The following is a 12,616-nucleotide window of genomic DNA, read 5'->3' on the forward strand; positions in this document are numbered from 1 at the left end:
CCCAGGAGGCCACGTTGTTTTGGGATCCTCATCCCCAAGTCTCAGTCCACCCAAACCCTGGTACCCCCATTTCCCTGGTACCCCAAATACCTGGGCATCCCATTCCCCTGAACACCCATCCCTGTCTCCCTGCATGGCCTCAGACCCCAAATTCTGGCAACACCATGTCCCCACCATGTCCCACAAGTTCCCCACCCTGCCCCCATCCTGTCCCCACCCTGCCCCCACCCAGGGCCACCTACACATGGGGACGAGATGTGACCTCGCTTCCTTCCCCTTCATCCGAAGAGCCGCCAGCCAGGGGAGCGGTGGCCACAGCAGCGAGTGACAGCCAGTGTACATGGCTGGGGACACCGGGATGGCCGGGAAGGTGGCACTGCTCCTGTGGGGTGAGTGCTCCAGGCACGGGCCCAGAGATGGGGAGGGGAGGGGTCACAGGGGGGCTGCAGGGTCCCCTGAGGTCTCCAATGCCAGCAGAGCCAGAGCAGGGCATGGAGCCCAGTGTGACCAGAATTGTGGGGTGGATTTAGGGACAGAAACAGGGGAACTTGTGATGGAGACAGGAACAGGGACATAGAGATTTTGGGGCAAGGATGTAGCAGAAGAGCCTTGGGGCTTGGGTAGCTGTGGGGACAGGGACAAGGGAACAGGGATGCAGGGACAGGGACAAGGGCCACGTAGCATGGAGATGGGCCAGGACGACAGGTACCATTGGAATGGGATCATGGGTCCAGGGCCATGGGGTTGTGGCCATGGGGACAGGTACTGTAGAGCTGGTGGAGAGGGCCAGTGCAAACAATAGGATGTCCACAGTGTCCCCATGACCCTCAGCCAGCCCTGTCCCTTTTCCCTTCCAGCCCAGACCCTCGGCCTCACTGGTGAGTCCTTGGGGGATGCCATGGCCCCACCCCACTCTTCCCAGTCCCACTCTGACCCTGGCAGGCTGGTGTCCCCTGTCACCCACAGATGCCCAGACCACCCAGCTCCTCGTGGAGCCCCCCTGGAGGCCAGCGGTGCTGTGGGACCGGGTGACACTGACCTGCCAGGGCTTGGGGACTGCTGGTGCCACCACCTGGTACAAGGATGGGCAGCACTGGGGGCAGGAGGGAAGGAACAACTTCACTGTCACTGAGAATGGCACCTACATGTGTGAAAGACCCGGCACTGGGCTCAGCTGCCCAGTGAACATCTCAGACGGTGAGGGTGGTTTGTCTCCTCAGCCTGGCACCCACAAGAACCCTGAGGACTCTGGTGGGCTCCACTCCATGGGTCACCCTCTGGTGTGACCAGAGCCCATGTCCTACACACAGGGACATACCAGAGTATCCCAGTGCTGTGGGACCCTTGTGTTGAAATTGAGAAAACCTGGTGTGCCGGCTGTGACCCAGTATTGGGGTCCCAGTGACATCAGGAGCCTCTAGACCCCTGTGATGTGACGGCACACCTCTTCCCTACAGACCAGCTGGTGCTGCAGGTGCCAGCACGGGCACTGCTGGAGGGGGAAACGCTGACACTGCGCTGCCGGTACAGGCAGGAGAAGTCGGTTGATTCGGTGTTCTTTTACCGTGAGGAGACAGAACTGGGGGGGCTCTACAATGGGACCGAGCTGTCCCTGTCCCCTCTGCAGCTGAACCACAGAGGCCGCTACCGCTGCAAGGCCTGGGTGAACAACGGGGTATCACAGGGATGGGAGGAGTCAGCGCTGGTGACAGTGACAGTGCATGGTGAGCACCTCACATCTGCTAACCCGACTGCCCCACAGCCCCTCGCCAGGGACTCGGGGTCACCATTCCCACAGTCCCCCATCTCCTCCCCTGAGCTTGTCTGGATACCAGTGCTGGAGGGTCCCCCCAAGCCCAGCCCAGGGTCCCCCGTGACTCTCTGCTGCCTCAGCACCCTCAGCCCCCTGCGACCCCAAGCCCGCCTCCTGCACATGTTCTACCAGGACGGGCAGATGGTGAGAGGCCCACAGGGGTCCCCGCAGCTGCTGGTGCCCGCCATGGGGGTCTCCCACTATGGGAATTACAGCTGACAGGTGTGCTCCGAGGGGATGGGCATGCGGAAGAGCAGCGCTCAGCTCCACATCACGATGCGCAGCGACTGCGGGGATGGGCACAGGGAGTCCCCACAGCCTCCTCGGGTCCCCTGCCTGGGTACCTCCATGTCCCCAAGACACCTTTCTTGTGTCCTTCCGCCTCTGCCCTGTGTCCCCTCATCCCTGCGTGGTGTGACCCCATCCTCAAGATCCCCGATCACACCCACCCCCTTGTCCCTACCCCCCCACACCAGCTGCCAGCCACTCCCTGTGGCCTCAGCCCCGTCTCTGTCCCTGCAGTGCCCGTGACCAATGCCACCATCACCCTTGGTACCCTGTCACACCAGGTGCATGCAGGTGACAACGTGACCCTGCGCTGCTTGGTGCAGGTTGGTTCAGTCCCTGTCACCTTCACCTGGCTGCACAATGGGCAGGAGGTGGCCCAGGGTCCCCTCCTGGAGATCAGGGCCGTCAGGGTTGAACATTCGGGCACCTACCAGTGCATGGCCACCAACAAGCTGGGAGAGGACGGACACCGTGTGTTCCAGGCACTCAGCCCCGAGCTGTCCCTGTTGGTGACACCGTGGGGACACAGGGACACAGGTAAGGTCACACAGGGTCATTCAAGATTGCAGGACCTCTGGGATGATGGATGATCCTGATGTGTCCCTCTCTGTTTTTTGCAGTGGCCGCAGGTGTCGGTTGGGCCCTTTTCTTCCTGCTCCTGCTCATGGGTGTCATTGTGGCCTGGCACCAGTGGCACCGTGTGGGTGGGTGACAATGGGGGACAGGGGGCCCCAGGGAGCTGTAGAGGCCCCCAGAGTGTGGGCCTGATAGGGCAGCACCCATAGGCCCAGAACTGTCACCTTGCCTAGGGGTCCTGAAGGATTTGGGGAGGTGCTGGAGGGTCCTGCAGGGATGTTGGGGGTTCTTTCAGGGGCCCTGGGAGTGTTTGGAGGGTCTCTGTCCCTTCTGGGCTTTGAGTTCCTGAGGCTGAGTTGGCCCAGGGCACTGGGGAGGCTCATGAATTCTGGGGGCCTTCAGGGATGCTTGGGGGTCCTGAGAGGAATTGAGGGTCCCATAGGGGTTCTGGAATCCATAGAGGGGGCAGGGCCCTGGGACCCCACAGTCACCCCTCCCCTCTTTCCTTTGCAGCTGTCAGGAAGCAGCAGGAAAGGTGAGTGGGGTCTTCAAACATGAGTCCCCTTTTTCCCGCATGTCACAAGTCTCCATTGCCTCCCACACATTTTCTTTATACCCACAGGCCTCCCCCGGATCCCCTGGCCCCCCCAGAGGAGGGAGAGGTGCTGTACATCCATGTTGTGAGCACCCAGCAGGTGCAGCGTGAGTAACGTGGATTGGGGCGACAGTGACACATCATGCACTGGTGTCACTCCCTCCGCCTTGGTCCCTTCAAGCATTGTGTCCTGCAGGGCCCCCAGGCATCACCAACCACCAGTAACCCTTGGTGGCCTATGTAGAGCTGCGGGGACCACACAGGCGACCAAGAAATCCCAGTGACATCAATGAGGTTGTGCTGTGACACTGGCAACAACTGGGGTGCACTGGGTGTCCCCACCCATGGGCACCCACTTTTGTGTGTGCTGCCACTAAAAACTGCCCCTCCCTGTGGAGGCACAAAGATCCCAAAGGGCTGAGAGAAGAACAATTTCCTGAAACAGCAATGAGAGAGAATAAAATCAAAAGCAACAGCAAAAAGGTTCAGAATTCAAATTTTCACAAAAGATCAATTTCCTGGGAAAGCCCCCAAAAGGAACAAACCCTGGACACTCTCCCCTGCACAATTCCTCCACCAGAGGAACCTGTCAAAGTCTTGGAACTTCCTTGATCTGATGGCCAAAGCGGCCTTCAGGAGGCTCTGTATTCCCTTGAGCCATTTCCCAAATTATTCCTCTTCCCTGTTCCCCACACGAGGATGTCACAAATGCCCTGTAGGTGTTCCAGAGCCTCCCCATTCTTCAGAGCAGGATGGGATCCTGCCATGGCACAGGGCGGGATGTCAAAAACAAGAGAAGTTTGATGTCTGGAGACATTTTGGAACAGCTGTGTTTGGCAGGGATGGGTCAGGCTTTGCTTCTGGTGAGATAGGAGCCCGTCCGCGCATCAGTCTGTCAGCCATGGAACACAGGGACAGTGTGATGCTCTGCCAAAGCCAGCGCCTGAGCAGCCGGGTGACCAGAAGTGCCACCTGGGAAGAAGGCCCTTAGTGGCCCAACTGGCTTAAAAGGCAGAGCATGAGGTGGTCAAGTCCCTGGCCCTTTCTTTCTTGGTATGTCGGTCTCATCCATGCTGGAATGCGGGAGCTGGCAACTCATTTAAATGAGAAATATCTCCCAAGGAAAGTGGCAATATTCCTAGAATGGAAAGAAGACGCATGCCTAAAACTTTAATTATTTTGAAAATGATGGGGCTTCCAGACCAAAGTGTAGAAAAAGGAATAAAAGCTCTTTTCTTGGAAATTTATAAAGCAGAACAGAACAAACAACACAAACCCAGAACTTTTGCTCCCGCTCAGCACTGTTGGTTTTTGTGGCAGTTATAACCGTGGCCAGCAGGGGGCGCCGCAGGGAGCACTCGCAGCCAGCAAGGGGGACTGCAGGGAGCACTCCTGGCCAGCAGGGGGCGCCCCGATCCAGCTCCATCCCCTCAGGGGCCATGGCGGCCTCGGACGGGAGGGAGGAAGGGAAATCTCTCCTTTTGCAAACTCACGGGCACCAATTGGTCACGGCACCATCCCTGGCAGCGGTCAGAAGCCGCCAAGGCAGCAGGTTGGATCCCAGTGCCCACTGGCAACGTAGCAGTGTCTCAGGGCCAGGCACACACCCTGCGCAACACCTGCGACCGCTCTCCATGATCCTGAATAAGAGGAAAGAAGGCAGCACCTTACCCCAGGCAGGTCTCGGGTCCACAGCAGCACCTGTGGTGGCTTTATACCACAATTCCTGCAAACCCTCAGCCTTTCAGTCAGGTCAGGAGGGCAGGGATGGAGCAGCTTTGGGACCAGCTGGAATCCACACAGAGTCACTCCCCACAGCCCCACCATGGCTGTGGGTGAGCCCCTGTTCGATATTTCTACACTGTTCCCTCATGTCTAGTAGCCATGGTCAGAACCCAAAGATTCCTCTCAGGCTGTTACAAAGGGCTGCAGGTTTGAGACAGGAAGGACGATGGACCTGATCAGGTTTTTGAACAGATTGTTGTTGTCTTTGAAGGATATTTGAGGCTCTCTCAGAACCTTGGGCAAAGGGAGAAAATGATCAATTGCTGCATTTCTGGACTGGTTCACCCGCAGCTGCCCCTGCAGGGGTTTTTCCAGCCAGCCCTGCTCTGAAAACCATCAGAGGCCCTCGCAGAGCCGCTGCTTGGGCTCCCTTTGGATTTTGTGTTTCTTGCAGGGTTGAGCAAGCCACAGACAGGCCTTTTTTCCCCACAAAATTCTCACCTCTGAAGCAGTTCCACAGACTCAGAGCCCCTTGGAATCTGTCTGGGGTGACGCCCTGACTGCCGGCACCTTGTGGAGGCTGTGCTGGGCCACGAGTCTCCCAAAAATCTGAGGCACCCAGGGAAGGAGCTGAGACCCATGGGTCCACCCAGCCACAGCCCATCCCTGGGACTTCCATTCCCTTGGAAATCAAATCATGGGAGTGCCATTTCTGTATGTTCCACATTGTATGGGACCTCTATCCCAATATTTACATTCCCCAGGATCTCCATGGCCCAGTATCCCATTCCCAAAGAACCCTCTGCTATTCATTTCATCCCCTGAAATCCTCCTTTCCCCAGGACCTTGATTCTCCAAGGACCCCAATTCCTATGGGACCCCTCATTCCCCCAGCACCCCCATCCCATGACCCCAAATCCCTGGAGCCCACATTCCCCTGGGACTCCCATCTCACAGTCCCCCCAGCATTGGGGACCCCTATTCCCATGGCACCCCCTGTCGCTGGTGATTCCCCCTCTTCAGGATCCCCTTTCCCAGGGCCCCCGTTCCTCGGACCCCCCATTCCCCTGGACACACAGCCCTGGCTCCCAAAACTCTCTGAGCCCCCCACTCCTGGGAACCCCATGTCCCACTGTGTTCCGTCCAATCTTGTCCCCGCTCTGTACCCATGCTACCCACAGCCTGGGCCCAGCTTGTGGCCATCCTGCCCCCACCAGGTGCCACCTACCCATGAGGGCAAGATCTGACCTCGCTTCCTTCCCCTTTGGACAAAGAGCCACCACCCAGGGGACAGCCATCACCAGCAGCAAGGGACAGCCAGTGCATATGGCTGGGGACACCGGGATGGCCGGGAAGGTGGCGCTGCTCCTGTGGGGTGAGTGCCCCATGCATGAGCCTGACACCCTGGGGATGGGGAGGGGAGGGGGCACAGAGGGGCTGTGGGGTCCCCTGAGGTCACCAATGCCAGCAGTGCCAGTGTTAACCACAGCAGACCTTGATGGGACTGGGGATGTAGGGTGGCTTTCAGGACAAGAACAGGGGGGCAGGAATTTGGGGATGAAGGTGGGGAAAGGAATGTGGGGACTGGCACCTTTGGGCTCAGGTAGCTCTGGGCATAGAGACAAGGGAACTGGGATGCGGGGACAGAAGGGGACAAGAACAGTGAGGATGTGGCCATGGGGATGTGATCATGGGGATGGGATCATGAGCTGGTGGGGATGACCCGGGCCAGCATGGGCTGTGTCTGTGGTGTCCTCATGCCCGCAGTGTCCACAGTGTCCCCATGTTCTGATTCAGCCCAGGGTGGCCTCAGTGTACATGGTCCCAAGGTGTCTGTGCCACAGGGATGTGGTGCATGGGTGGCTGTGACACAGACATGTCTCCCTGCTTCGCAAAATATCTTTTGGGGACCACCATCACACACTTTCCTACAGTAGCTGCTGTCCCCATGGGGACTGTTTGGGGAAGCCATCATGCCCTGTTCCCCAGGTGGCTCTGTCCCCACAGTGCCACCCCCTCTGAGCCCTGCCCCTTCTCCCTTCCAGCCCAGACCCTTGGCCTTGCTGGTGAGTCCTCGAGGGATGCCATGGCCCCACCTCGCTCTCCCCAGCCCCACTCTGGCCCTGGTAGGCTGGTGTCCCCTGTCACCTGCAGGTGCCCAGACCACCCAGTTTCTCATGGAGACCCCCTGGAGGCCGACGGTGCTGTGGGACCGGGTGACACTGACCTGCCAGGGCTCAAGGACAGCTGGTGATGCTACCTTGTACAAAGACAAGCAATGCCTCTGGCAGGAGGAATGTGACCACTTCACTGTCATCGTGGAAGGCACCCACATGTGTGACAGATCTGGCACTGGATGCAGCCCCCCCATGACAGGCTCAGACAGTGAGGGGTTTTGGGTGTCCCCAACCTGGCACTCACAGGGACCCCAAGGGCTCTGGGTGGTCTCTGCTCCATAGGTAATCTCCTGTGTGACCAAAGCCCATCCCCTGCTCTGTGGACATCCCAGAGCATCCCAGTGTGGAGAACCCCATGTTGGAAATGGGCACCCCTGGTGCCCTGGGTGTGACCCAATGGGGGAACCCTTAGGAAAACGGCACCCCCGGTGTGACAAGACCCCTGTGTCCCACAGCCCGGTTGGTGCTGCAGGTGTTGGCACGGGCACTGCTGCAGGGAGACACGGTGACACTGCGCTGCTGGCGCTGGCGAGACATGCCACTCACAGAGGTGCGATTCTACCATGGGGACAAGGAGGTGGGGAGGTCTAGCTACGGGGCCGAACTGTGCCTGTCCATTCTGCAGCTGAACCACAGTGGCCACTACACCTGCAGGGGCTGGGTGGACACCGAAATGTCAATGTGGGCACAGTCAGTGCCAGTGAGAGTGACAGTGCACGGTGAGCACCCCCACGGCTGGAACTCCAATCTCCTGACAACCCCAATAGCCACTTCCCAGCAGACTTAAAGTCACAGTCCTCATGTCCCCTCTCCTTCCCAGAGCTCTTCTTGGTGCAGGTGCTGGAGGGTTCCCCCCGAGCCCACCGTGGGGTCTCCCCTGACTCTCAGCTGCCTCAGCACCTCCAGCCCCCTGCGGCCCATAGCCTTCCTGCTGCATGCGTTCTACCAGGACGGGCAGGTGGTGGGGGGTCTGCAGGGGTCCCCACAGCTGCTGGTGCTTACCGTGGGGGTCTCCCACTCGGGGAAGTACAGCTGCCAGGTGCAGTCCGAGGGGGGACCATGCAGAAGAGCAGCACCCAGCTCCATGTCACGGTGCACAGTGAGTGTGGGGATGAGCACAGGGAGCCCCCACAGCCTCCTGGGGCCCCAGCACTGCATGGGGACTCCCAGCGCTCCCTGACACCTGCCCTGTGGCCTTAACCTTTCCCAGATCTGTCCCTGCCTCCCCTCCTCCTTTCTCGTGTCTTTCCCCTGATCCCCCAGCCCTACATGGATACCCCCATCCTTCCCTGACACCTTTTCCATGTCCTGCCCTCCCAGCCCCAGGTCCCTCCCCAGGTGCCCCATTCCTCACCCATGTCTCCCTATCCCTCACTGGGTCCCTTCAATCCTTCTTGCTCCCCCCCATTCCTCTCTGAGGTCCCCGCACGTTCCCCAGATCCCACCAGCCTCTCCCTGGGTCCCTATACCCTCCCTAGTGTTGCCCCACTCCCTCTCCAGGTGTCTCCCCTCCTGAACCCCCCATTCCCCTGTTTCCAACACTCCCCATATCTGTGCCCTCTCTCCCACATTGGGGTCCTGCTGCACCTCTCGAAGTGCCCCGGGTCCCTCACTGTCCTCTGCTGTCCCCTCATCCCACAGGCGTCCTGCCCTCGGGGGTGTCACTGTGGGCACTAACCCCCAGGGGACAGGTGACACTCGGGGACAGCCTGGTGCTGGGCTGTGCAGTGGCCACAGGGACAGGTCCCCTCTCCTTCTCCTGGCACCAGGAGGGCTCAGGGGCACAGCTGGGCACTGGCCCCCACCTGGAGCTGCGCCACAATGGGGACAATGACAGCGGCCAGTACTGGTGCCGGGTCAGCGATGTGGACAGCGTGGCGGAGAGCGACGCCCTGAATGTCACCGTCCTGGGTGAGCGGGACCCTTGGGCTGGGGGTGACCCTACCCACGGCTCCCCCATACCACTTTGCCAGGTGCCAGCCCTGTCTGTGTCCCCACAGTGCCCGTGGCCAATGCCACCATCAGCCTCAGTCCCCTGTCACACCAGGTGCGTGTTGGTGACAACGTGACCCTGTGCTGCTCAGTGCAGGTGGGCTCAGCCCCTGTCACCTTCACCTGGCTGCACAATGGGCAGGAGGTGGCCCAGGGTCCCCTCCTGCAGCTCGGGGACATTGATGTGGGACATTTGAGCACCTACCAGTGTGTCACCACCAACCAGCTGGGACAGGACAGGCACCGCGTGTTCCAGGCACTCAGCCCTGAGTTGGCCCTGGAGGTGACACCTGGCTCATCCTGGGTCACAGGTGAGGTCACACAGGGTCACCGGGGTGTTACTGACCCCATGGTTCAGGGTCACCTCAGTGTGTCCCACTCTATTCCCAGCAGTGGCTGTGAATGTCGGCAGGACCCTCCTGTTCCTGCTCCTGCTCCTGCTCCTGCTCCTGCTCCTGCTCCTGCTCCTGCTCCTGGCTGTCATTGGGGGCTGTCACTGGTGGCACTGCCGGGGTGGGCGACAATGGGGGAATAGGGGTCCTGGAGTGAGGGGGAGACCCCAGAGTGGAGTCAGAGATCGGCAGCACCCAGGGCCCTGAGCTGGTGGACACTGAGCCTGCAGTGACCTCGACTGGAGGTCTTGGGCATGTGGGGGGAATTTGGAGGGTCTTGGTTGTGCTCCAGGGTCATGGCTGGGTGGGCTTTGAGGAACATTGGGTTGGCACTGGGAGTGCCTGGAGAGTTTGGGGAGCTCCTGGAGGGCTGTGCAGGGATGTTGGAGGACCTTTTTGCATCCTGGGGGAGTTTGGGGGTGCCCCTCCCTGCCAGGCTTGGGGTTCCAGGGACAAAGAGGGTTGGGGGCACCGGGGGGTTAGGGCCCTGTGGTGGTGCAGAATTTCTGGGGGCTTCAGCGGTGCTTAGAGTGTCCAGGAAGAATCATGGGTTCATTGGGAATCAGGGTTGCAATGGGGATTTGGGGAGTCCTGTGGGTGATTGGAGCTGCTGAGATCCCAGGGAGGTTCAGGGGTCCCAGTGTCCCCTCAGTTACCCCCTCCCCTTTTCCGTGCTACCACCAGGAAGCTCCAGGACAGGTGAGTGGGGGGCTCGGGCTGGGACTCCCCTTTCCCCCTCCCCAGACACCACCAGCACCTCCATTATCCCCACAGGACCCCCCAGGAGGAGGGGGCTGTGCTCAATAGCCACATTGTGGGCACCGAGTGAGCAAGGACTGAGTATGGGGGGGCAGGGACACATTTTTTTTGTGGAGAAAAGAAAAAGTACTCCACAACTTTTTGAAAGTGGTAAAGCTGGTATGTTTCTTACAGTGCTGGACGCATGCAGAGATTGCTCTCCTCAAAAAAGGCATGTGGACCTCTGAGAACTTCAGGTCTCTTTTTATCTCCCTCTCAAATACATATGCATACTGTTTCACAATATGGTTTATGGGTTTCGTGTGATATTTGGCACTAGTTCCTTTTTATCTGAAAGAATTCCGAGGTCAGGCTGACTTGCCCTTACAGCAGTCCCTGTCTCTCTCTGTCATCTTCTGTCTCCCCCCTTTTATCTCTGTCCTTCGCTGAATAACTTCACTGAGCTTAGGCCTTGCTGTCTGGCTAAATAACTACGGTTTCTAAATGCAGACTTTACTCAAAAATGTACATTTCACCTAAATTAAAATGAATTTCTATGTCGGAAAATTTTCATTTTGCCTCATTCTCCCCTTTCCTAAAAGGGGGAAGTAAATTCTTTTACTTTGTTCAAATTCTTATTTGTACAAAGTAAAAGAACAACAAGTGTACTTTAGTGCTTTACCATGTACGTTTCATTACGGATAATCTTAAGCTTATTCTAACTAATATTAACAAAACTACAGTAGGATGACACAACTTATTAAAGATTCTATTTGCAGATGGTGACTGCTTAAAGACCACATCTCACCAGTGATGATCTGCATTTTGTTTTACTCTTTGCAGAATTCTAGCTATTTCTTTTTGTATCACATTGGACAGTTCTCTCTGCTTCTTTGAGTTTTTCTTTAGGATCTTTAGTAGGTCTTGGTGCTTAATTAATTGTTTTACTAATCTAAGGTCCATTCTAATAGGAATAGGTGATAGTCTGTGATTCATTGTGTAATTGCTTTCAATCAGCTGGTGGGATGTCACTCGGTCTAAGTATGAAAAACTACACTTGATAATCTTAACAAATTACAAATACAGAAATTAGAATGATTTCTACTAGACAAAATAACATCATTGCTATCAATTTTTACAGCAGCACAAGCAGTTCTCAGGCACACACACTCTTTTCTAGCATATACAAGCACAGTTTTTGGTCAGTGACTGGATGAACTTCGAAGTGACAAATACTCTGTCTAAACACATATCTTGAGCATTGATAGTATTGCTTTCACAAATGAATCTCATCTGTTCTCTAGTAATGCAGGATTCTAAGTTTACTGTCTGCACTTTTCATTCATCTTGTGTGCCAACACTCTATGTTCTGAAGGGTAGAGTATTGTTTTTTCATGATTTAATCTTAGTGCAATGATGGGATGGATGACATAAACAGTGGCATTACATATAGTAAGCACAAAGGCAGTGGCCACATTAGAAGCAGGATCATAGCTGAAATTCACCATAGGCCACCAGGATTGAAACTTCCTTTCAAAATCAATTGCATTATCTCAAACAATTTTCTAAATTTCAGCAGGAAAATGACTTTCACCCCTTTCCCGTATGATCAGAGCTGCTGTTGTTTGCATCTATAACTGTGCTTGTATACAACTGAAAGCTAAAGACACATTATCCTGAATTGTACTAAGTGCTTTTGCTATTAACTTGTGGTCTTGGTCCCTGGCTTTTTCGTACTTTCTTACTTTGGCAGTACTTTTGAAATCTGCCACTGGCTAGTTCTTAATGCCAAAAGAGATGACTGTAAAGGCTGCTTCAATTTTGTTACGCTACCTGCTGCAGTGGTCAGTTTATTCATCAGTATTTTTAAATTAATTCAATTTAAAACTGTTAATCTTGTCCTTAATATCTCAGTTAGATCTTTTCTTATTCTGCTCTGGAGATAGAGTTGTCTTTGTAACTTCGTTGTCTAGCATTCAAAGGATGTTTTTAGGAAGGAGGAGCAGGCTGGTTGGATTTTTGAGATGTTAATTTGCATTAGCAACTCAACACTTTTGAGAGACCATTCTGGATTGAATAATAGTTGTTGTTCTCTTACATTCTTTACTACGTAGGGTCTATTTCATACACTTTAGGTTCAAGTTTGGGTAGAGTCTGAACTATTTGAGACCTAGTATGGGTTGTATAAGGCCCTGCTGTTGTTAAAAGTGCAGTGTCTACTTTGAATTGAAATGAAAGTCTGATAGCAACTTGAGCTCAAAGGCAGGTCACTTCTACAGGCTGTATCAAGGTGAAATTACACCAACAATCTGATTGACTT

At 55.9% G+C, this 12,616-nt stretch overlaps 1 pseudogene; it reads left to right on the forward strand.

The window, feature by feature from the left end:
• The first annotated feature begins 309 nt into the window (after positions 1-309).
• The window catches only part of LOC128948115 (Fc receptor-like protein 3), a 56,551-nt pseudogene continuing 44,244 nt past the window's right edge, over positions 310-12,616 (forward strand).

Source organism: Melozone crissalis, unplaced genomic scaffold, assembly GCF_028551555.1.
Source record: "Melozone crissalis strain CALT ecotype California unplaced genomic scaffold, PUWL_Pcris_2 ptg000114l_1, whole genome shotgun sequence".
In the NCBI taxonomy this organism is placed as follows: Eukaryota; Metazoa; Chordata; class Aves; order Passeriformes; family Passerellidae; genus Melozone; species Melozone crissalis.